At 34.5% G+C, this 26,452-nt stretch overlaps 1 protein-coding gene across 8 annotated transcripts in view; it reads right to left on the reverse strand.

Annotated features, from left to right (window-relative positions):
* The window catches only part of ZNF516 (zinc finger protein 516), a 146,935-nt gene that overhangs the window by 106,424 nt on the left and 14,059 nt on the right, over positions 1-26,452 (reverse strand). The window lies entirely within an intron of this gene.

Here is a 26,452-nt window from a genome sequence, read left to right on the forward strand (position 1 = left end):
CACTAGTATACTTTCCTTTGATTTGGATATTCCTTTCTGCTACCTTTTTAGAGCTTTCTCCCATAGGATTAACTCTCTTTGAAATATTTAGGAGTCAGTCAGAGAAGCAGTACTGAGGATAAACATAAGACTGGGTAAAAGTCATTTTAGGAGAACCTTTCAGAATCAATGACAGAATTGATTATATTGTCAGCCACATGGTTATTCAACTGCTTTCCATTCTCAACAAGAAACATGAATCAGTACAGAGAATCAGGTCTCATTACTCTGGGGATACTCTTTATGAAAGTGTACTGCTCCTGCTATGAACAAACAAGCAAATTTCCCAATTTTCTAGTTGCCTGAGAGGGCTTAGGCCCTTAGATTTTAGTACAGTAGTTAGGTTTTGGACTTGAAAGAAAAGCAAGTTTAGAACCTAAACTTTTGAGACCTTCCCTCCCTTTATTTCTTCTTGTATGCAATAGGCAAACTCCACTTTTGCTCTTCCCTCAGGCATTTGTTCTACTTAGCAGGATATTTCATTTAGTTTGAATGGATGTAAACTGCATTGTTACCAAATGCCAAAGCCTAACCAAAAAAAAAAAAAAATCCAGCTTTCAGAATAGTTTATAGATTGGACTTCTACTTCCCCAAACATTTGTATGACTTGGGTTATAGCTTCATTCAGTTGCTGAAAACCAAGGCGGATTGAAAACTTATACAGAAGACAGGATATTTTTCTTGGAAACCAGTAGCTCTCCTACTATAACATGGGGGTGATCCAGAGGGCAATTATAGTCCCATGGAGTCTATGATTAGGCTGGCTGCAAACATCATATTAAATGTGCTAACAATGAAACCAACAGGCTCAGAAGTAAAGGAGAAACATTTTTTAAAGGACAGAAAAGGATTGACTGTTAAGAAACTAGGCTACCTTCCTGATTCTGCTACAATAATAAGGAGGAGGGGGAGTGAATTATACTTAAGAAAAGAATTTGAGTAATGTCAAGCTTGAATGCTTTCTACTTAAATAAGTTAAACACTGTTTAACTTTGCACCTATCAATATAATAAGGACCAAGGCTCCACTAAACCAGTAACTTATTTCTTGATGACTTGAGTCTTTTGCTTGGATCTGTGGTCTGTAAGCCAAGTGAATATATTCGTTAGTCACTGTCAACAACGCCCAAATCCTGTACTATATCTGTAGAAAGGAGACAAAGGGGTCAGAATGTTCCTAGAAATTACCCTAAAGGGTTAAACCAATCTGAACTGCTGAGAAACCTTCAATATTGTTGGAGGACTAACTCAACCATTATTTTTTCTAGTATGTACCCCGAATTAGGTTCCCAGAGCTTCTGTCTTAGTTAGGATGTGATATGGATGGACATCTCTGATCTGCTTTGACCTTCTCATTAAAAGGATGCTCTTTAAATGCAAAGTACTGTTCAGGGTTACAGCTTGATCCTCAGTGGAAAGTTTCTTTCAACAGAGCATTGCATTCTCAAGTTTGTATCCTCTAAGAGCCAAAAAAATTTCCCACAAAAGAATTTAGAGGTAGTAGCTCTAATTAACTGAGAAGTTACCAACTGATGGCTAAAAGGCAAAAATACTTGTCTAAAAGACAAAAATGGCCACTTTTCTTTCCCTCCTCCATCATTCTATTTCACGAAATAATATTTAAGAAATTTGCTATTACTGCTTGGCGTGGGTACCCTCAGTGGAAAATTCATAAAATTTGTTATGCCAGAAACATCACACTGAAAGTATAAGAATGATACTGTCAAAATTATAGGATCCAAACCTCCTTTGCATTAACAATCAATAAAACTAATCCCTTTCTGTTTTGTTGAAAAGGTGGTTGTGATATATATTTGCGTGTGTGTGTTGAAAGTATTCCCGAGTCAAAATAAAATGTATACAACTTTGTGGTGTTTTTTTTTTCAATTAAAAAACTGAACTTTTTAAAAAGATTTTTTAAGCACATTGCAGAGCCATCATGTTTTTTAAAAAAAAACTCACTGGAAAGGTAAGGAAAAATACTCTTAATAAGTCCAATAAATGCCTACTACTACCAGTGAATATTATATTTGCTAAACATTCATCTGTAACTGGAACCAATGGTATATTTCTGTCCCATCTGTTCTTTAGGGGAGAAAAAGAATCAATCACTTGGCATATGTTTTACTCTCCTTTGTTTTTGGTTCCATGACAAGTTGTGTGGGTAATGATATTTACTAAACACTGAATCAGGCTGAATCCCCTAAAAATTCTAATACTTGGTAAAACACTTACCCACCATACTATACTCGTATCACAATTACTATCAAATGGATAAAAGCACAGATCCATTAAGAGTAGAAATTATTAGTAGTTACCAATAGTAACTAAAACTGCAATCCTTCCACTAGAGTGACCATAAAAGTTGTACTCCAAATGTGTAACAAAACACATTCACTGAATTGGCTCTTATGAAATTTCTTACCTCTAATTTTCCCTTTTGTCAGCCAACCAGAGAATAAGGCTTTAACAGTCATATGCAAAGTTCAGGGTTAACAATTTAAATAGCCTTCCGCCCCTCCCTTATAACAAGTCCTTTGTTCCTATTATTAATCCAAAGTTGAATAAACAACATAAATTGGCTCCTTCTAGTATTCTCTTCATAACATTACTTCCTGCAGTTCACAAACTGATAGAATAATTTAATCTTCCTTGCAATGTTTTTTTGAATCTTCGAACTGTTTTAGGAATGAAAATTCTTGTCATTTTCATGCTGAGCACTTAACTACCACACCTAAATGTTCACAACTAATTAAGCCACCCAACCAAGTTGTTTCCATACTGTTGCCATACTAAGCAACAGCATCCCAGCAAGAATTTCAACTTCCATTACAATCTGAAAGGAAGTAACGGTAGGTGACTCCATATAGAATCATCTGAAATTATCTCACAAATGTAAAATCAACAAGGTTCATGTGCAATACCATAACAACAGAACAAGAGAATGGTTTATATCACCTTACATTTCCTTATAAGGTATTTGCAAACTGAAAATATTTCGGCTACTAGACTGTCCCTTTGTCATATAAACAGATTCAACTTAAAGGCATGAAACCACAGAATATCTTTAGCAGGGTGAGTTCATGCTAAATAACAGTTCATCTCTTTAAATGCCTGTACAATAAAAGAAGCTTGGTGCTTTGTCCACAGAGCTACAGTTTCTCCTACATCTGTTGTAGAAATAAGTGAAACAACATCCATAAATTTTATAATTAATTGATCTCCATATTATTATTGTATTCACTAGTGGAACTCCCAGAGGAGAAAATGCAGCTGTCATGCATGGAAAGTTCTAGTTCTTTAAAGCACTGTACAGAGTAACAAAAAGCATTAAAACTCCAATGAAAAGTTACATTGTTCAAGCAATATTTTTCTGGGTGATCAAAAGGAAAAAAGCAGAAGCAGCAATGAAGCTTCAACATCTGTTTATGGCTAGCTAATCTTTTCAGGAAAAAAATCCTTGGACAGCAAGGTTACACTTCTTCCCATATTGTTGTGGCCTTAATGAAAAATAAAAACCACTAACTCCCCATAAAGAAGTATGAGCATTTTTCATTACTGTTCTTGCTCTACACCAATAATTTTATTTTCACATTTTTTTCAGTCATGCCAAGAAAAACAAACATACGTCAAGGTCATGATGAAAATAGTTGTTTTTAGCATTTATCTGAAGTCCAGGTCTGTTGAACAGGAGTCCAATAATTTAAACAGGAAGCTATTCTGATTGAACCAAATTTAACTTTCCTGTTAATGTGTCAATGCAAAAGTTAGGCAGATCAAGCCCCTGCTCCTCCCCCGGTTTCCACTTGTTTTACCTTGAAGGAGGAAATCATTCAGCTCTGGGCTTCTTGAACATTATTCTGAAATGCATGTGATGCAAATGCATGATACTGTTCCTTCCCTGATGCTATAGCTACAGTAAATGTTTTCAGAATAAATAAATGTTCTGTTAAGTACAGCTGTTAGTGAAACACAATACAATTAATAAGTAAGAATAGGCAGTTTCTACATCTTACATCTGCAATTTCAGTAGTCAGAATAAGATAGAGAATTGAGCAATTGAAATTATGTAGTGAAACCAGAGGATTTAGAGTTGGAAATGGGATCTAGACCCAAATCCCTTGTTTTACAGATGAGGAAACTGAGACCCAGAGAGAGGAAGTGACTTATCCAAAGTCACACAGGGAAGCAACCAGCAAATCCAGATATGGATCCCAGGTCCTCTAACACAATGTTATTTCCACTACACTAACTATGCTACCACAAGGAACAATTTGTTAAGCAACTCACTACTATAAAGCATTATGTTAAAGCCACCATTAGGAGAACATACTACAACCTTAGGTTATTTTTCCAATCATGTTAATGGATTTTTGATACTGCATTTCCATATTCTCACCTGCACAGCATCTTTAAAAGTTGAAACAAGCAGTCTTTGTGGATAAACAATAATCATATCTTAATCCACACCACAAATGTTCATATAAAACATTGATATCTACTTGCATAGATGCTCATTTCAATTTTTTAAATATGGAACTTTTTTCCACCATTACACTTCTTTAAATACAGATTTGCACAACTGTTTTAGAGTAAGGATTTTGAATCTTGTTTGTATCACGGACCCTTTTGGCAGTCTGGTACAACCACAACCTCTTCTCAGCATCATGTATAATTTAAATGAATAAAATCAAATACATAGAGTTACAAAGGAAACCAAAGACAACCAAAGGAAATAAAGACAATGTTTTCCTATACAAATTCATAGACCCCTTTAAATCTATTCACAGACACCTTGGAGGTCTGTGGAAACCAGGTTAAGAACCCATGCTAAAGGATAATTTTTCCTTCTTATAGTCAATTCATATATATAACTGGCAGTAAAACTCTTAGAAGGCTTCCAGGGAAGTTCTAAACAATTCAGAGCTCCACAGAAAAAAGCAATGTTGTAGTGATAGTGCTACCCACCAAATATAATCTATATGAATGTACAGAAGCAATCTCTTTTACTTTTAAAACTCTATCCCTAAAGTCCTTTCTTTATGCACAAGTTTAGCTCAATATCAAGGGAAAAATTGGAATTCTGGAATTTCAAGTAGCTTTTTCTCCCTCTCAGTCCTATCCTGTCACCCAAAAAGAAAACATTCTAATGCATTAGGGGCAGAGGAGGCATCTGAAGGGAGGGAAAGTCATGGGGGTACTTGATGGGTAGGAAGGAAAGATGGAAATATTTGATAATCACTATTGACGGAATAGAAACCAAATTATGGAAGGATTAGAAGGAATGTTGTTTAATAGCCAACAACTACGTGGTACTTTAAGGTTTGCAACATGCTTTATATAGCTCTATATTGATATATAGCTAGAGATAGAGATAGAAATATATGTACTTTAACTTTATCCTCATGACAACCTGTGAGGTAAGTGCTATTATTATCCCCACTTTATGGATGAGGAAATTAAGGCACAAAGAAATTAAGTGACAGCAACTGAAACTACAACTGACTGGAGAAGGAAAAGGTGCAGACAAAGAAAGCAAGGTAGGTAAAAGAGGGATAGAGAGAGGGAAGAAGGAAAGACGACACAAATTTCATTTTACATAAATGATACCTAAAATCTAGTCCAATCAAAAGTCATTCTTTAATTCAGAGTAAAGTGAGCCCAATTTACAAGTTTTAAGCAGCCTTTTTATCAGGTTACAGAGTCATCCCCTTCATCTAACAGTCTATGCTACATTTAAGCAACCCACAATGCTTAAGGAAAAAGGGACTGGGGTGAGGTATTCATGATTACGGTCTTATACTGTACTATTTCAGCAAGACATTGGGGTTAATCGGGCCATAAGGAAGAAAGGGAGAAATGTGTGGTCTATCCCTATCTTTTAGACCAAAATGAGCCACCTTAGCATGTGCCTGGCTTACCCATTCTGAAACTTTCAGTCTTTCAATCAAGGTATTAACAATTAAAAAGGCCAGTGTTGAATACACTACCCATATACTGGTTAACACTTCCAAATGTTACACCAATTGCTGCCCAAATGATAAACCATATTTTAAATGAAGGCAGATTTCAGCATCAGAGACAATGTATGTGTACATAGCTAAGTATAGAAAATAGAAAAAGGAAAATAAGATTGTTGCTCTGTGGTAGTAGAAGTAGCAATTCTTTAGTTGAAGAAACAGAAAATGAGAGGAAAGTCCTTTTTAAAATCCATTTATCATATGCCAGACAAAGGTAACTAATCTATAGGAGACAAAAGACATGACCCTCTTCGTTTCTAGGGGTATGCAGAGACAAATTCCTAATTATAATTGTCACAAAATAACATGGAATAAGAATTTCAAACATAATAACTTTTAATTTCTATCTGTGTATCTTTTTCTTCCTTTTAGGCTTATTAAAGAGCAGGTAGTTTCTGAGTCATGCAAGAATATCATGAAGTTAGTGCATTGCAGAAAGGAATTAGGAACACAATCTGAAGTTAGTGTTGGTCAACAGAAATCATTGATCTCTCAATGACTGAGAACCTTCATTTGAAAAAAATAAAAACAAAAAACAAAAACTAGATCATCTTCTTGCTCATCCCCAATCCCTGGTAGAATATAAACTTTTTGAGGGCAGGGACTATTTCACTTTTTTGTCTCTATAACCACAAGGATAAACTCCTAGTAACCACTCAATAAATGTTTGTCGAATTAAATTAATATTTAGTAAGCCTTCAAAATACCAGGTTCTAATTAGTGAACACATAAGAATTCTACAGAAGGTCATATGCAAAAGGAATTGCCAGTTTCTGGAGGTAGTCTGAATGGTTGTTTGATTTAAACCTGAGTATTAGAATAAGGAGTCAACACAGCATGAGGTTATGACTTAGTGAGATTACATTTTTAGTGGGCTAAGGAGGACATTAGTTCTTTTCTTCCATCTTTTCTGCTTAGATACACAATTTTAGCCAACCCATGGTACACTTTTCAGAGAAGGACATATTCAACTGATTAAACTAATCATTTTATCCTCAACACTGTGCTCTCCAACGATATGCTCAGAATGTTAGAAGAACCCACAGAAGTCTCCTGACACACTGGGTAGATGGACCACAAGTCTCATAAAGACAAGAATAGGCTGAAAACTCTATCGCTAGAGGAAATACCTAATGAGGTCACAGATCCATACAAACATTCTGTATATGGCTAATTTGGAATTTTCAGAGCATGGCTCTAAGAAGGAAAAGTCACGGGTTACTCCTGGATATATTGTTCTGTTCTAGGACCACAGACCATGCCTTAGCACTAGTCATTCATGCTTTTATATGCCTGGCACATAAAAGGTATTTAATAACTATTTATTGATGAACTGACTAAGAGAGAATAAGTATATATCAATAAATCTTTCACTGCTATTAAAAAAAGGTTTGTCATTTCGTCAGAATGTTGCACACTGTAAGCTTTTAATACATATTTTGGGTCAAATGAATATAGGTAAGTAGTATCATCTTTTTTTCATAAAATTAGTAGTGATGGAAAATACAGGCATAATTAGAACCCAATCAACCCCATGACACAAGTTGGCCTGACAAGACATTAAAGGTTCAAGAATTAGAACATGGGTGTTCTTGTCAAATAAAACCTGGAAGTAGATCAAGTAGGCAGAGTACATATGTAGGCATCTCTGAACCCTACTTATGAGTCCCATATGTACCCAGCATGTCACAGAAAACCAGAGAGGGTTAATCAGGGCCACCTATGCAACAAGATTTGACAGGTTCTTTAAAACCTACCCTGCTTAAATATACAAATCTCATATGAGAATTTTTTTTAAGGAAAAACACTGTCACTATCTCCATGAGGTCATAGGTAAAATATATTTATTTTACCTAGAAGCCAAAGAAAAACCCTGGGCATCTTTCTAGTGTTATCCCAGAAACTTGAATTCATCAACCAAACCAACAAATCGTCATCTTGAAAATCTAGGGATCTGGGAGAGAAAAGCAACTTGAGGCAGTAAAAAGAATCTAGAACTAGGAGTTTGGGGAGGAAATAAGAGGGAGGGGCAAGAAAGAGGGAGAGAGGAAGGGAGAGAGACAGATTTCTTAAGCCTTACTACATCAGCCACAGTGCTACACAATGGGAATACAAATAATATAATATAATATAATATAATATAATATAATATAATATAATATAATATAATATAATATAATATAATATAATATAATATAATATAATATAATATAATATAATATAATATAATATAATATAATATAATATAATATAATATAATATAATATAATATACAAATAAAAAAGAAAGACAACCATTCCCCCTCAAGGAGCTTACATTCTAATGAAGAAAGACAACTCATATGAGAGAGCCAAAAAGGGAAATTGTTGCCAAGTGGACAAAAAGTGGGAAGTGGTCTGGAGAGTCAAGGGCTGAGTGCAGTTATAAGTAAGCATGATGGTGTGATTACTCCCTCAGATGAAGGCTTTAGGGAGGAACCCACCAATCACAGGAGTTTATATGGGTGGACGTGTTAGTAGTATGGGAAAATTACTGGGATAGAGGTTGAGAAGTAGTCTGGAGAGCAATGGGCAGAATCAGACTTGAAGAACAGGCATACCTATCATAACAGACATTTATAATATTTTCAAGTCCAAAAAGCACTTTATGTACACAATCTCCTTTGAGCCACATTATTGACTCTGTGAGGTTCCCAGGCAGCACAGTGGATAGAATGCTGAGCCTGGAGTCAGGAAGGCTTATCTTAAGTTCAAATCTGGGCTCAGACACTTATTAGCTGCATGATCTCAGGCAAGTCACTTAACTGTTTGCCTCAGTTTCCTCATCTGTAAAATGAACTAGAGAAGGAAATCATAAACCATTCCAGTACCTTTGCCAAGAAAATTCCAAATGGGGTCATGACGTGTTGGACATGACTGAAACGACTGAACAAGAATAACAATAATTTCCACTTCACAAGTATGGAAAGTAAAGCTCATAGAGACTAACTGAATTACCCACAGTAACATAGCTAGTCTCAGAAACAAGATTTGAATTCTGGTCTTTCCCACTCCAAGTCTAGCATTGTAGCCACTCACCAAGCTGCATCACTTTCTTTTTGGCCCTTAAATTCTGAAGAATGGTATTTTTGTACTAGGATCTCTTCATGCTTTCATAATATATATATACACACACATATATATACACACATATATATACATATATATACACATATATACACACACACATATATACATATATATACACACACACACACACACACACACACACACACACACACACACACACACACACACACACACACATATATTAGGAACAGGCTACAGGTGGCACAGAAAGGTGAGACAGACACTACAGAAATATAAAATCCCCATAGTAGAAAATCAGGGCATCAAAAATAAATTACATATATCTCACAATTTTACCTAGCCCCTGAATCCCATCCTTTCAAGCAAGGGGATCCATTATTTGATATTTATATCACTGATCCGAAACTCTCCCACATGGTTATTATTGACTGATCTATTCCTCATTCATTTTTCTATTCCCCAAGTAGGTTATTTAATCTTATATTGGAAGTTATGAACTTCCTTAAGAGGTAATTCAATTCCCATTCAATTCCCTGTAGTATGTTTTTATTTATAATATTAATTCTGTTTAGGGTAACTACTAAACCATGCAACTTTAAGAATGCAACTTTAAGACTGAAGCAAAGCCACTACTTTGATGCCCATTTTGCTGAGTAGGGCCACTCAATAAAATCCTAAAAGACAATTTGAATCTTACTAATAACACTATTAGATACCATTAAGACTGGTTTTGCTGCCTATTGATGAATTTAACATCTCTCATGAGTTGGCAAAGTCAAGTGAAAGGACTATAAAAACTATATGTGTCATTTAAATGGGAAGAGATAAAAAGGAAAAAAGGAAAACAGCCTTTTAGCATAGAGGGCATGCATGTTTAGTAAAATGTTGACTTCATTTTTAAAAAAGAATAATAAAGGAACAAGAAAATGAAATTACATATTTAATGAACAAACATGCACAATGAAACACTTGGAGACTAATTTTCTTTGGTGAGTCAACAAGTGAATTGAACTGATGTTGATATTCATTGAGTGTATCTTGTCAAACCTGTTTATTTTATAAATGAGAAAATGAGACCATATAGGGAGATGCTTAGTATTATTTAATGAATCTGAGTGCTGTGACCAGAAAACACATTCTCTAAAAACTTCATTTTCTTTACATTAATGAATGCTTTTTAATAGCCCATTCATCTATTTAAGGATTAGAAAAAGTTCAAGAGAGAAAGAAACAAGGGAATTTCTCCCAATTGAGGTAGAGGGCATCTCTACTGGCCGTATATAGCTCTGGAAGCTGACCCAGAGTGCAAAAGTAAAGAACAGATGGATTGGGGGGGGAGGGGGTAGGAAAGGGAGGAACTAAGCTAAGCCTAAGAAGGAAGAGTCAGTCTGCTATCATTTCCCTCTGACCCTCCCTCCCCATCAAGGCATCTACCCCCAATAAGGTCACTATGAACTTCACAGAACAGGAAAATGTATCATGATCATTCTAAAAAGAGAATATATGATAGTTCACACTGCATTTTTATTTCCACTTCCAACTCTTACTCTTCCCAGATATGAGGAAAATTCACCATTAGTTGACATGAGGAAGAGACTAGACTTCATGTCTGTCTTCTCCAGCTCTAAGACTCAATTAGACATCTATTTAAGAGGTGATGGCTTAAAATATTTTTCTGGAAATATTAATTCTATTTAGGTTTTGCCAGGTATACTACATCTAATCCTCTGACTCTCTTTACTTGTAGTTTTGCTTCACATTTATTTCATGTCAATCAACATTTGAATGGATCTGTGATTTGTCAGTAAAGTTATACCTTTCACCAGGTTAGCACCATATGACAAGAAAAACAACAACATACACATATGCAATTATCCTGCCAGACACATCCTTCTACCTCTTGATTTTAGGTTTTTAATTTTATTTTTAATTCTGCTATGCATGTGAAAAATATGCCAAATAGGTGTTTTACTAAACACAAACACTGAGAGTACTGTTAAAATGGAATTCACTGTAAATAATATAATGTAAATTGTATTAAATAGTTGTTGAGTTAAATTGAACTTTCATTCACTAAGTATTTATTGTATATTTAAAGAAGGGAAAGGAACAGAGAAAAAAATATTTAAGGTGTTTGAAATCTAGTTATTAAAAAGAAGGAAGCATTTATTAAGTGCCTACTATTTGCCAGGTAACGTGCTAAGCATTTTTCCCAAATATTGGCTCCTTTGATCCTCATAACAAGCCTATGAGGTAGGTACTATTATCATCCCCATTTTACATGTGGGGAACCTGAGGCAAACGTTGGTCACCAAGGGTTACACAGATGTTGAGTGTCTGAGGAAGATTTGAACTTCGGTTCTCCTGACTCCAGACCTGGCAGCAGTCTATCTACTGTCCAATCCAACTGTCCAGTGAAATCAGATCAACAGCGGAACCAGATCAACGTCAAGAGAACAAAATAAACTAAATGCATAGAAACATAGTTCAACCTCCTTCAATAAATCATCATCAGCTTTGGTATGGTGAATCAAGGAATATTTCTTGAGTAGGTAAATCTTTCCTTGAAGAATCTTGTAAACATAGATTGGAAGAGGTGATATAGAGGAGATTGACCATTCCTAGCAATACGGAGTCTATAGTAGACATTAAGGCACATAGAAGGTATTTTGTAAATGATTATTAATTGATTTTTATCGAGGAAAGAGCCAGCAAGACACATGCAGGCAGCAGCAAAGAGATTTCAAGCTGTAAAGAAGGAATTTTGTTGGAAAACAAGAAATAAAGTTGAGTAAATATAAGAGCTATAGAGAAAGACAAATTCATTTCAACACTTTTTAAGTTCAGATGAAATATAAATCATTACTCTACCTTATCTTATAGTCTTAGGAGTCAACAGGGCAGGGGAAAGATATAAAGGCAGATAACTTCAAATCCCAGGTCTGATATTTATAACTTGTGTGACCTTAGACAAGTCAAATCATTCACACTTCTCTGGGGCTTCAGTCTCCTCACGTATAAAACAAAGAGGCTAAACTAGCTGATCTCTAAATTCTCTAACTCTGAATCAAATAGTCTTTATGACACACAGATGATTATATTCAAAATATGCACAAGGATTGCATTAGAGAAGCTCATGAATTGATAAACAACATGCTGTAATAAAATGAACATTTGGACTCAAGAGTGAGAATAGATGGATTTCAACCCCAACTGTACCCTTTACTAGCTAAATAGCCTTGGGCCAAGTAAAGACGTTGGCTTCCTCATTTGTAAAATGAAGGGGACAGGACTAGATAATCTCCAAGGTCTATCCAGCTCTAGCATATACTGTGACCCTCTATGGGCCTCAGATTTATCATCTGTACATAAATGTAATGTATGTGGAACTATAAAACAGTATGTAAATGCAAAGTAGTATTTTCATTATTGATAAAGGTCTCTGAGTGCTAAGATGAGCACATAGTTCAAACACACAACTGAACTTAAGCGTGAGGAAATGTCAGGGTGACTAACTCAACTCAGTTTTACTATTGCCTTCCAAGTACTTCCTACACTCAATAAATCTTTGCTGGTGATGATAACAGTGCCAGGTCCGTTTATAGGGAATATTCAACAGGCAGTGGCCACTGTGCTCTAGGTCAAATTCTTTGCCAAGGGGAAGAAAGAGAAAGAACACTGGCCTGGGTTCAGATATGAGTTTTGCTTACTTATTATTCTGGTGATCTAAGGCAATCATCTCCTAAGACCTCTTCTAAACTTCTATTCTACAATAGAATTTCCTTCCTCTAGTCATTTTTAAAATTTCATGTATAACTTGAGCTCCTTTTTTCCTCTCAGAATAAAAAGCTATATATTTACTCTCTCATCTAAGAAAAAAAATCAGGTTTCTTTCAAGAGCACATAAAGTAAATAAATCATTCAGCTAATTACCTTCTGTTAATTTTTGAAACCTCTTATACCATATTGGACCACCATTTCAACAGCTTTTTGTTTTTGACAGAACAGAGCAACTGGGTCACTGGGTCCTATCCAAAGACAGAACACATTAAAAGCCATTCAAAATTAACTGAAATGTCAAATGTGAAGCAAACTGACCTAGAGATAAGCACAATAAACAAAACAATGAAGCCCATTAGAGAGTACCTGAGACACTTAGACCTGGAGAATCTGGCTTCAGTGAATCAGACAAAAATACTGAGCTAGCTTATACTTCCCCTGCCCCAAAGGTTTGTGTCTCCCACTTACCAGAAGTTATAGCCAACAATCCCAATGATTTTGAATGCCCCCTAAATGTTTATGCATTTAGGCAAACCTACTTTCACTTGACTAGAGGGGGTGGAGGTAGAAAACATTTTAGTTACTTAATACAGAATAGACTACAATTAAGAGCATAACGATGATTGACCTTTAAAGCAGAAAATAATAACAGTATTGAAGGAAGAAATGGGTTTGTTTTAAACTGACTTTTCATGTAGTCAAAAAGTTTTAACTGTTCTGTGCTTGAGAAGGACATTTCTTCTCAACAAGCAAAAGGATCTAAAACCATAAAAATATCTCCTCATATCAGAAAACACTTATAAAACTGAAAGAGCAGTAATACAGAATGTGTGTTACTTCATGTGTGTGCCATCCACTGTCTCATATTTCTGTCCTTATATTTAAAGGACATATTTAAAGCTCTTTTATGAATAGTTTAAGATGAAGTCATAAGATTTCCACATGTTTAGCTGTACTGCCTGAATATAAATAACTGATACACTCAAATTATGGTGTGCTAAAGTTCCCAGCATTGGAAAAAACTTTTATCCTTTTCCCAGCTCCATGTAAAATTAGTAAATCATACAACATGGTGAAGTCAGCAGTACAAAATTACAACTCAAACTTATTATTATTAAGGATTTGCTGTTCTATTTTTTTACATTACTAAGTTACACCCATTACATTTCTTTATATTTAGATACCTCTTTGAAAATATCTTTTGATAAATAAGTATGAAAGTATGTATTGTATTACATAGCAGTTTTTTTTTCAAGTGTACTCATGATCCTAGGTTACATATTTTTCCTCTACCCTCAACCAAAAACACTACTAATATTTTCCATTGCATACTGACTGGTTCCATGCAACCAGTGCTTTCAATAAGTGGGAAGAAGAAATGTAAAGAAATTGCTTAATTAGATACTATTTAGATTAGTAGTAATATAGCAACTTTAGCCTCCTCATACACATTTTAATTTAGGTTTCTTTTTGTCATTTCATGTTGAGATTGCATAGAGAATTTGCTTTATTACATCAGAAAGTTCTAATGCCTGAATGGGTTAATATATTAGCTTAATTTGGACAAAAATTATTGCTCTCAACATACTTAAAAGAAATACCACTGTAATTCTGATGTCAAAATCCATGAGATATGTTTAAAGCATCATAAAGCAAAAAGTACACAAGATTCAATTTGACAAATACCTTCAAGTAAATAAGTAATATTTTTATTTAAACTAGTTCTAATAACATTAACTCTAGAGATTTACTCTTCTAAGCTTGTAATCAAAAAGCTATCATCACCACATAAGAGTATCTTGACTGAAGATCAGAAATGTACATACACAGGAACTTATACTAAGTAGGAATATAGTCTAGGTGGCATAGTCAATTGAAAGTGATAATGTATCACCTTACCTGGTCAATTTGAGCTTTCCCAAGCTTATAAAGCAAGCCTTTTCTGCTATACATTCCCAGACTGCCAATGGCCATGACTGATGGCAGCTACCACAGGATTCCTCTCCTCAGTGAAAATGCATTTGCGGAGCTATGAGGGTCTTCAACATTATCTTTTATTTTGTTCTACAATCTTCAACAAGACAGAAGTCAGACATGGACACCACCATAACCTAGAGAATCTCTTTGCATTGAAGGCTTCAAAAGTCTAGGCAAAAGTTTTCAAAGACATAGCATTTATGACTTACATGGTAATACTTTCATCTGATGATGTTTTATATGAACCCAGCTTTGGAAAGTACGATGTTTGCCTATTCAGAAACTCAATGCAATTCTATTCCTGGGGTACTGTATAGCCTGTCAGTCCTGATAACCTCATTGTATTTGATTTTTATCCTGGATGTTTTGCAACATCCTTTAAGCAACATTCTGATAATCAACATTCTTAACTAACAGTTTGACCTAATTCATAAAATGAATTTCTCAGCCATCTCCTTTTTTTAAAATAAAACCCTACATACAGTAATAATTTTCTTTTGAAGTTCAATCACAATATACTAATTTTTTCTTTTTTTTTTTCCACATAAAGGGTTGTGTGAAAAAGTCTTTAGAACCTGATTTCTTAAAGGGGGGGAGGGGTCCTAATAAAGTTTTATAAAAAATATCAAAGAAATAAACTTGCCTTTTTACAGGGCTCCACATGCTGGTTCCCATGCTGTCTCACCATCTCCACCCCTTTGCAAAATTAAGCTTTTTCAAAAATTTGGCCTAGGGGTACATGAGACCTAAATCATATGAACTGTCTATTAGACTGGTCAAACCCACATTGACAATGCAAATGAAACAAAAGGTGTTCAAACACACCATCAGCATTACCATTTTACCAGGAAAAACAGAGTGTAGTTGAACACTACTATTCCTAAGGAATCATTTGGCAACATCAAGAGAAGAGCACTGGATTGGGAGTAAAGAAATCTATACCCTAGTAGCAGTTCTACCATCTCTGAAAATTATTTGGGTTCTAACAAATCTATGGACCCTTTTTCAATTAAGCAAATAATAATAATCAGTTTAGTGGAAAATGAAGCTATAGATTTAATAAGCAACATTTAGTGAGCCCCATTCAGCCAAAGAGTATCCATGAAGACCACAGCACTGAAAGTTTACTATAGATGAAGCTACTTAAGTGGTATAAGACCAAAAAAGCCAGCACATTCCTTTGTAGGCTAGCAGGAAATACATCACTCTAACTCTTGAGAAAGTTTAGAAATATTAACAGTCAAACTCTTGTGCACGTAGGTTCAAAGATGGCAAAGACACATATTTTAAATACAGACTCATCAGTGGTTGTGAAAGTGATGTTCAGGTATTCAGGATACATCACTAATATTCAGAAGTAAGCATCATGGAAAGCCATTACTACACTCTCCCACGAAATCATCTACTGTCACTGTCACAGATAGATAACACTGGGCTGGAAGAACCAGAGTTGTGACTCATAAGTACTTTCATCTGTTCATTAAGCATGTGTTGAATTTTTATTATATGCCTAACACTGCATTAGACGGCATGTCTTAAAAACATAAGCATTTTATTTATGCACCACCATTATTTGGCCCCATATGACTAACCTTTATGAGAATTCTTATGGTCCAAGGTTACCAACAAAATTACACTGCTCATTTCAACACAACACATACATAATTCTTCATTCAGTTGTGATATTTTGTACATATAGGTACAGGCCTGTATGTTTAATGTAATTAAAAGTTAAATATGCCAAATAAGTAGATATGTATAAGCATGAAGAAGGCCCTGAGTGAATGTTTACTGACTATACACGTATAATGTATCATTTGAAGATTTGTTTGATATTTGCCTAAAAGATCCCATTTAAACTGTAAATTACTCCAAAAAAAAAAGAGATTGACTTCATTACAGCAAAACTTTTTAATGATGATGATGATTCAAAGAGTAAGTTTAATTTAAATAGGACAAGACAGTTACTCTATAATTAAATGTAAATATGACTAAATAAATATGCAGTTCAAAAATTAAGTACTATTTATCCATAGTTGGGGTTTTTTTTGGAGTGATAATAAAAAGTGGTAAGTGCATAAAATTTTATAAGTGCTGCTACTTCAATTCAAAACTAATGTTTCTTGCTCCATATTTTCTTAACACTTCAAAAAACAAACATTTGTATGTGTGTATGTATCTTCCTATCTATTAATTTATTTCAGGCCCAGACCTGTGATTTCACTGATATAGATAACTTTTCATGAGGAAACTGAATCCACCAATGTAGATCAGCAACTTCTTTAAAATCAACAGTCTTAAAGAGTTGTGGGGGGTTGAATGTGAGATTAAACAACTCGCTTATGGCCATAGAGTCTATGACTATCAAAGGAAATACTTGAATCCAGGTCTCCCAGACTCCAAATCTGGCCCTTTTTATCTATTACACTATCACTGAGTCTTATATCTACATCACTGAACATTCTTCTCTAATTTCAGAAGGATTAAAAAAAAAAGGTACATTACTGCTGTTCATACTGATCATTTTGGTTCAATGAATAAGATATATAAATTGATGTTAATTCCTTCTTTAAATAAATGATAATTCAATATCAAGGGGTTTAAAGAAAGGAAACGATATTTGTTCCCAGCAACTACAATTCTTCTTATCTGAAAATAGGCCATATTCCAAATCCAGGCTCCTACTTTCAAGATGTTAAAATATTAGGTAAGTGAAATATCAAAAGGAAAAAAAAGGCTTCTTCCCTGAATGATTAAATTAAGACTTACACTCTTGTATCTGTTTTCCACTAACCTCCAGAATCAGGGTTATAGTTTGTCTAAGAAAAAAGATGTTTTAATCAAAAAGCTTTAATTTATTATGATACAGAAGTGCCATCTGACCAGCAGATCCTAAGGCAATTGAATAAACATAAATTACAAATGACTTTAGAAGAAATATTGTAAGCTCTTAAGCCTCTTCAGATGTATATCCAATAGGGGGCTGACTGGGTATAGTTTTAAATCATCTTTAAGCTAACAATTCACATATGAAATCTAACACTTTGGGAGATCATGTGGATTTGTGAAACTCTCAAGAGAATTTTGGGTCCATAAACTAATGAAAGGATTAAGCTGATAACTAATTTTTTGTATTTTATTTGTACCAAGTACATTCATGAATATAGATATATAGTAGGTATGTACATGTGTATTATGTATGCATACATATATATGCATATACTATGTACTTATGTGTGCTTTGCTGAAGCCACTGAAATGTGAAAAGATAAACTGCACTTTTTCTGAGCAAATAATAAAAGATTTGAATGTTTTCATACTCATTTCACTTGAATTTTAAAGTCTATTACTGCTAGAAGTCATCTTATTAAGTAATACAAATTGTCTTGATGTCGATATGATGGCCCCACAAGAAAAACAGAAAATTAAATCTTATATTCCTTTCACATCATATTAAGGGGGAAAGAAATAAGCATTTTTATAGCACTGTGCTACGTGCTTTTTACAAATATGAACTCATTTGAGACTCAAGTGCCATTATTATTCCCATTGTGCAGTTGAGGAAACTGAGACAAACATGTTAAGTAACTTGCCCAGGGTCACACAGCTAGTAAGTATCTGAGGTCACCTTTGAACTCATGTCTTCCTGACTCCAGGCTCTGCTCTATCTACTGCACCACAAGCATGATCAAAAAAAAAACCAAACTCATAAGTGATTAATATTTTAAGAATTTTAAGAAAGTAAATTTGGCACACTAACAGAACAACAAACTTGCTGAATATTCATATAAACATAAAGAGAATGACACTATTTCATAGATAACTTATTTGCTCAACGAGCAGAACTAAACTATTTTCAACTTGCCTGGATAATGTTAAGACCATAGAAAAACTAAGATATATAAGTCATACCTACATTGCCTAGAACAGGGGTACAAGGAAGTTGGGAGGGGGGAGAAAGAGAAATTTTTATTCTATTCCCCCTGAAAAAGGTATAAAACATTTTGGCAGAATTTACTCTAGTTTTTCCCTTTCTCTTCACACATCTCTATCCCCCAAAAGAAGCAACTTAACCAATTTGAAACTAGAAATGTGAGCAAATAAATGTATTATGTTAAAACAATGCAATAACCATTTTGAACTTTTGAAAAAAACAATGTAGTGGATAAATTAAGTGAAAAATTTCGAATTCTAGAATTATTTGATGGTAAAATGTATTTCTTGCCTTCAGAAGATCATAACCTTAGAGGAAGTTTAATTTAATTTGATTGGTTTTCCTGCTTTGTCAATGAAAAATGTCCATAATTCAAAGGATCTATGATTTCAGGACTGTGGTATATCCCTTTACTCTTTCCATGGAGACAGACCTCAGGTCCATCACAGGGAGATTGATTACTGTGGGCCAAAAAAAAAAAAAGTCACCATCTGGTGCCCAAACTCCTACCGATCATCTTCACACTCAGCTAAGCAGAACTTCAAATGAAAGATACACAGACTATCTCAGAACCTTAATTTGAAGCTTTTCCAGCTTGGGAGGACCTATCACATTATATTCTCCAGGAAAAGCCTTCCAGAGTCCATGGTCAACTCCAAGTTATGATAAGGCATTGGAGTAAAACTTGAGTGAAGTTTCTTTGAAATAAACCCATTGTCTTACAAAAAAAAATTTTTGTTCTTTATTTCAATAGACTTTTCTGAAGTAGCTATTCATATTGAAATCTGCACAAGCAAAGGTGTTGCTCTTCATTTTTAAAGCAAGGTCCCTTTCTGGCAGAAAGAATAATTTTCCTGAATATGGCTTGTCCATCTTTGAAGAATAGAGTCTACAGAGAAGGAATTGATGAAAGCCATTTTTTATAATGATCTTTAAAATAATGAATCTCTGAAACAAAAATATTAATGATAATGCTTGTGCTGTATCTGCAAATACTGCTTTTCTCCCAAGAAGATGCAAAATTTGAAGATTTACAAAAATGCGACAGTTGAAAGCTGCTACCTTCTGATTTTAAAAGTATTTATAAAAATCTACAAGTTTCCTTTTTAATTCTCTTTCCACCCCCCAAAAAAGTATGCTACTGGAAATATCACTAATGAATAAGAAGGAAGTATGCAAAATTACAATGTTCTCAATTAAGTGGTCTAAGTTTCACTAGCAAAATCACTTCAAATGCAAGATACCCATAAAATGGAAAGTCTTTTCAGAAACGATCATCTAAAAATCTGCTCATTATTGATTTCAAGAAATAAGCAAAGTTTACTCCCAGTTAAAATTTCTTAATTCATAAATTTAAAGTATAAATATACTTTGTAAGTCAGAAACAAGATTAATATACTATGTACACAATATTCAAATTGTACAACCAATTTAAAATGTATTTTCTGAAAAACAAAGAAATTACAAAAACTTCCAAAATAAAAATACATTACAGAGAATTAATGTTTATACTCTGCATGTGAAATTCTCACTTGCATTTCTAGAAGGCATAGATTGCATCTACATGTAGACCAGAAAGAACCCAAGCCTTTTCAAAACTAAAGAGAGAAAATAGAATCCATAGTCATTTCAAATCGCAAAATCACTAAGAGAATAAAAGGCATCTTGTTTACTCTAAACTCTAGATGTCACAAAAAAAATCAGTCAAATATAAGATCTTTGTGTTTATGTCTATGTCTTCATATCCTTTGTGGTATTTTTGGTTATGTCCTCATATCCCTTTTGGTAAGGCAACAAACTGTTATTCAGAAATTAAGAAAGTGTACATAAAGACAAGGGCAGTGGATAACCAGCTGAAAGCTCGCCTCACTTGTGGAATAACTCAAGGCAGGGTTTTTTTTTTCTGCCCTAATAAATCTAAGCCAAGGTGGGGAACCTGCAGCCTCAAGGCCATAAGTGACCTTCTAGGTCCTCGGGTGCTGCCTTTTGACTGAGTCCAAGCTTTACAGAACAAATCTTTTTATTAAGGGTATTTGTTCTGTGAAGTTTGGATTCAGTCAAAGGGCCACACCTGAGGACCTAGAGGGCTGCATGTGGACTCAACACTGGAAGTTCCCCACTCCTGAATTCTAACTTATACTCTATTTTCTCGTTGAACCAAAATGAGTTGAAAAAACAGTCTATCTACAAAACATTTCCTTTTCCTTGTCAGATTAATCTGGGTCTGGTCAAAATTATCTCATACATCAATGGGTTCCAATAAGTCACTAGTGAAAAAATGCTTCAAAGAAACTCCAAAAATACAGCACCTTAACACCCAGTGCCTGAATTCATTCAGTTGAATCCTATCAAAAGTTACATTAAAATAACAAATTGGAATCAATTACCTTAATATTTCAGTGAATCCATGATCACTAGAATTTGGCTTTTCCTTCCAGCAAAGGAGATGGCAAACTATCCATGACAGCTCTCCCTGTGATTCTTGCCTTTGTCCTTCCATAATCCTCAATAGAGACTATACCCAATACATTGGAGGTCTTCCTCTCCTTCTTTTAATACTCATGAATTATCAATGTAGTTGTTATCTCTCTCTTGCTACAGATCCAGAACACATTCTTTTCTGATCATACATAAGATCATAGGATTTACAGAAGAAAGGGCAGTTAGAGATCATCTAGCCCAATCCCACCATTTTACTTATAAGGAAACTATTGGCTCCTAAGGAACTGCTTTTGTAGGCGGCTTATCAAAACAAGAATTTCATGTAATCTCATGGAAGGGTGAAGAATGCCAGAACACTATCCATTAGGCCCTGTTAAAGTCTGAATGGCTATGCACAAACAAAAGGAACTTGAGAAATTCATAAATTAAAAACAAACAAACACAATCCCCACCTCTAGCTCTGCAATTGAAAGTACTTGTTGTCAGATGACCCTTCCCTCAAGGCCAAGCATGGAATGTTCTGGTTCCATTAGCAATTTGCCTCCTCCCTCTTCCCCTTCCCCATTTTATTCTTGAGATCTGCCCAAAGATCTCTAACCCTTTTTGTAAAGAAGCATTTTATTCTTCTCGTTTTTTATGATTTTATTTATATCCTATTTAAAGTACTTGTATTATTAATCCACATCTGAATCATTCATGTTCATCATCATTTGAATCATTAGTCATTACAGAGAAATACATATTTGTGTTTTAAATAAAACTGGTGTAGGAAATTAAAAAAAAAAAGAAATCAGGTCAGATTTTTAGTTGCTAATACTTTTGAACCCTTGGAAGTCATATCCTTGCCCTCAAATAATTTCTTTACTTTCTAATCCCCCAAATTCACCAACCAATCCTTTTCCTACTCTTCTGTACAAGGCCAACCTCTGGACCTAATGTTAGTGGTCACGTGGCTTTGATGGGGCTCCCACTTCTTCCTGGTGACTATCTCTCTAACATTCTCTGTCTTCAATAGTCCAAAGCAGCCTTCGAGTTCCTTCCAATTACTAACTTCACACCCGTTTTAGTTCTATCTATTAACTTATTATTACCTAAAGGACACATATAGCTCTCAGCCATTTGAAATACAGAGATGATAGGCCACATAATTGATCAAACTTTTGTGGGTGTAAGTTACCAGTCTTGCCAATTTCATTAGCTTCTCTTTAACAATTTATTATTTACCAAATCACAAAATCTAAAAGCTGTCAAGGACCTCAAAGGTCATCTTGTCTGACCCATCCCAGAACAAGAATTACCTATATAATATGGCCACCAAGTGCTTAGTCAGTCTTTCCATGAAGACCCCCAGTGAGGGAAACCAACCCACTCCAAAGGCAGCCCATTCTGCTTTTGCATGGTTAAAATGCTGGAAAATTTTTCATCATGGTTAAATTTGTCTTTTTGCAATTTCCACATAGTCTTGCCCTTTGGGAACAGCCATAATAAGTATAATCGCTCTTGTATGTCACCATATGCCTCTTACATCTTCTCTTCTCTAGACTCTCATATTCTTAGTACCTTTAACCAATACTCATGTAACATCATCTCAAATCTCTTCTTCATCCTGCTTTACTTAGGCTATACCATCTTCAGCTTATTTTCCTTCCTCAAATTTGGTGCCCAGAACTAAACAAAATACTTCAGATGTGATCCAACAAAGACAGAATATTGTGAGACTACGACAGACACGATGACCCCTTCCAATGCAATCTAAAAGTGCATTAACATTTCAGTCTGTCATATCACTAAAAGCCTAAGATCTTTACTGCTGCCTAACCATGCCTTCTCTGTCTTATCCTTGAAGCTATTTTTTTAATCTCAAGTATAAGAATTTATATTCATCCTCATCAAATGTCATCATATTTGATTCAGCCCAACATCTTAGTCTGTTGAAATATTTTTGAATCCTAACTGTGTCATCCCACAAGTTGACTAATCCTCCAGCCTTGTGTCATCTGCAAATTTGATGATGATATTTATTATCACTGGTAAAAATGTCAGAGTACAAAGAGGACAAGGTACAGATCCCTAAAGCACTCCACTGCAGACTCCCTTCCAAGATGAGCAGCAGCATCCCTAGATCCTCACTGACTTCCAGAACAGTCATACAGAATCCTATAACCAGAATTGTAAAATACCAAGATACCTTAAACATACAAAAGGCAGAAAACAAAATTTTCATCGAAGTGAAATGGGAAAGTTACTTCTTCACAATGATGCCCAAATGCTTTTGACTAAACATCCTGGATACTCACAAGTTACTTGAATCTTTCTAATTTTAGTACTAATCTAAAACTTTAAAACATAGGCTACTTATCCAAGTATTTATTTAGTAAACCTACTATCATTAGGTTTCTAAACAAATCTGACTCAACGATATACCATTAGTAATATTCTTCCAATAAGAAGAATAAAAAACAATAAATGTTTAAACAACCTTATAGGGCAGAGGTTCTTAACCTCTGTGTTTTTGTGTGTCATGGACCCCTCTGGCAGTCAGGTGAAATCTATGGACCCCTTCTCAGGGGTAAATAAAATATATGCATAGGATTACAGAGGAAAAAATTATACTAAAATACAGTTATCAAAAAACATTTTAAAACTCAGTTTATGGATTCTAGATGAAGATACCTGACTGTAAGTAGAAAAAGCTTTAGCTAGCACTTTTTTTAAATGCCACCTGAAATAAACTGGCAATAAAATGAACGAACTCAACATTCTTGTCTATTCTATCAACAAAAACTGCTACTCATTAAGCTAGTTCAACATGGTAGCAATTACATTTTAAAGAATTACAAAATACTGAATTTTAAGAAACTTCCAAAAATGTTCTTGCACATGGGAACACAGAATAAAGTGCATAAATTATTTCAATGAGCAAAAGAGGCTTTGTAATGCTTTGTTAATTCTGGCCAAGATGTATTTCGTCATAAGAATGTATGGGATGATGATCAATCAGTCAATCAGTAAACATTTATGAAGTGCTTACTTTGTGCCAGGAATTGTACTAGGCAACTGGGAAACAAAAACAATAATGATACCATCTCTGACCTCAAGGAGCTGATGAGGAAGACAAAGAAAAAGAGTAAGAAAAGGATAAATTTCCAAAAACTTACCCAAAATATCCAGAACACAAATTCTGATAGAAAAGTAATGACTATGGCTTAATGGAATGAGCTGTCTTTCTTGCTGTAAAGAAACCCTAGCTCCAAAGCATAGCTCTGCTATTACTACTATGTGAACTTAGGTAACATCACCAATCTCTCTGAACCTCAGTTTCCTAATCTATAAAATTCAAATAATAATACCTGAGCTACCATCATGAATAGGTTCAAATGGCACAATAGATATACAAATGTCAGCTATCATTTGGTAAGAAAGAAAATGTATGCAGACATACAGTGTTTATGAAAACATAAATATGGAGAAAAATACATTTAAACAATAATACAAGTAAAAAATTTACTTTATTGCCAAAATATTCTTCCACATCTAGTCTGTTCTCTTAAGAAAAAATCTTGAGTTTGGGCTCAAGTTCTCTCATGACAGGAAATTTGTCAAGGTAAGTTTCCCGCCACTCATGCTACATGGAAAAAACTAACTGTTCCATTTGGCATAATTCCCAAATTCACTGGAACTGGCTAAAGGAACACAGAACTCTTTACAAATCTGCATAAGCTTGTATAATAATTTGGAAGAGATAAGACTCACATCACAGAAACATATAATGTTAGAGCTGAAAGGAGCCTTAAAAATCAACTCTACCAAACTCTTTGTTTTAGCTGTGAAGAATCTCATGATTTTTAATGACTTGTCCTGTTCATCAGCCACAGAAGGTAGCATGGACTTATATTAGCATTAATTAATTACTTAATTAATTAGCATACATTAATTAATAAAGCATTAGATTTGTAGATGAAAGACCTACATTGAGACTCCATCTCTACTACTTACCAGTTTTATGACTTTAGATAAGTTATCTAATTTATCTAAGCCTCAGTTTCTTTATCTATAAAATTAAGATAATAATATAACTTGCATTAGTTCAAGGCAAGTATTGTTTTGGAAAAAATGCTTTGTAAACCTTAAAACATTATAGAGTAATTATTATACTAACATCATAGCTGACACCAGAAACCAAGTGTCTTGACCCTCATCCCATGTTCTCTCCATAATAACAAACACTCTTATGATATAGTGGAAATAACATCGACTTTGGAGTTGAAGAACCTGGGTTCACAGTCTGTTTCTAATGCTTAGTTTCTTGATCTTGGGCAAAACAATTAACCTTCCTGGGCCTAGTTTACTCCTCTGTAAAGTGAGTATGTCCTGTGACATTCCTTCTAGTTCCAAAAGCATAACTTTGTGACTTACTTACAACCCTTGGTCATGGTACTTGTTGACTCTGCCAACTTTTACAACTGCTTAGAAAGAAACCAAAGAAACTCATGTCTTACGGTTCTCCTCTAAGGCACTTGGCTTCCACTCCTTTCAGTTCTTGTCTAAAGTAACATCATAGTCATAACAAAAAACATGAATAAAACTTTCATTTTTTTAAGGCAAAAGGCACAGAAAGGGGAGAATAGCCACAGAACTCCCAGAGAGCAGTTATCAAAATTAGATTGCCTTTTCTGCCCTGTTCTTTTTGGCAATTCCCTCTCTAAACCAGTGGAAACTCATTTGCCTACCTTTGTGCATTTGCCTATCATCTGCCCCTTAAGAGCAAGTTTTTCCTCAAACTACCTTTCACTTCACTTTTATAACTAAAGAATGACAATGATTACAAGACTTGGACAACAGACAAACTTACCCAGTCACTGACTATTCATTGTTTTTTTCTTTTTTTCTTCCCCATCCCTAAGATTTTTTTATTATTATTGTTGGGATTATTATTTTTAGAGGATAAGTGACAACTTCTGAGGAGTAGTTTCTTTCATTCTACTGTTCTTTATTCCATACTTCCTTAAAAATTTAGCAACAGATTCCACAAGCATTTATTGTGTCAGATATATATATACACGTATGTGTGTGTGTACACACACATAAATATACATTGTGTTTATGTATGAGTAGAATGATTGAGAAAGAAAGAGTGTGTATGTGTTTCACTAAGTCACAGAAAGTGATATT

Source organism: Phascolarctos cinereus, unplaced genomic scaffold (assembly GCF_003287225.1).
Source record: "Phascolarctos cinereus isolate Bilbo 61053 unplaced genomic scaffold, phaCin_HiC Scaffold_4;HRSCAF=312, whole genome shotgun sequence".
NCBI lineage: Eukaryota > Metazoa > Chordata > Mammalia > Diprotodontia > Phascolarctidae > Phascolarctos > Phascolarctos cinereus.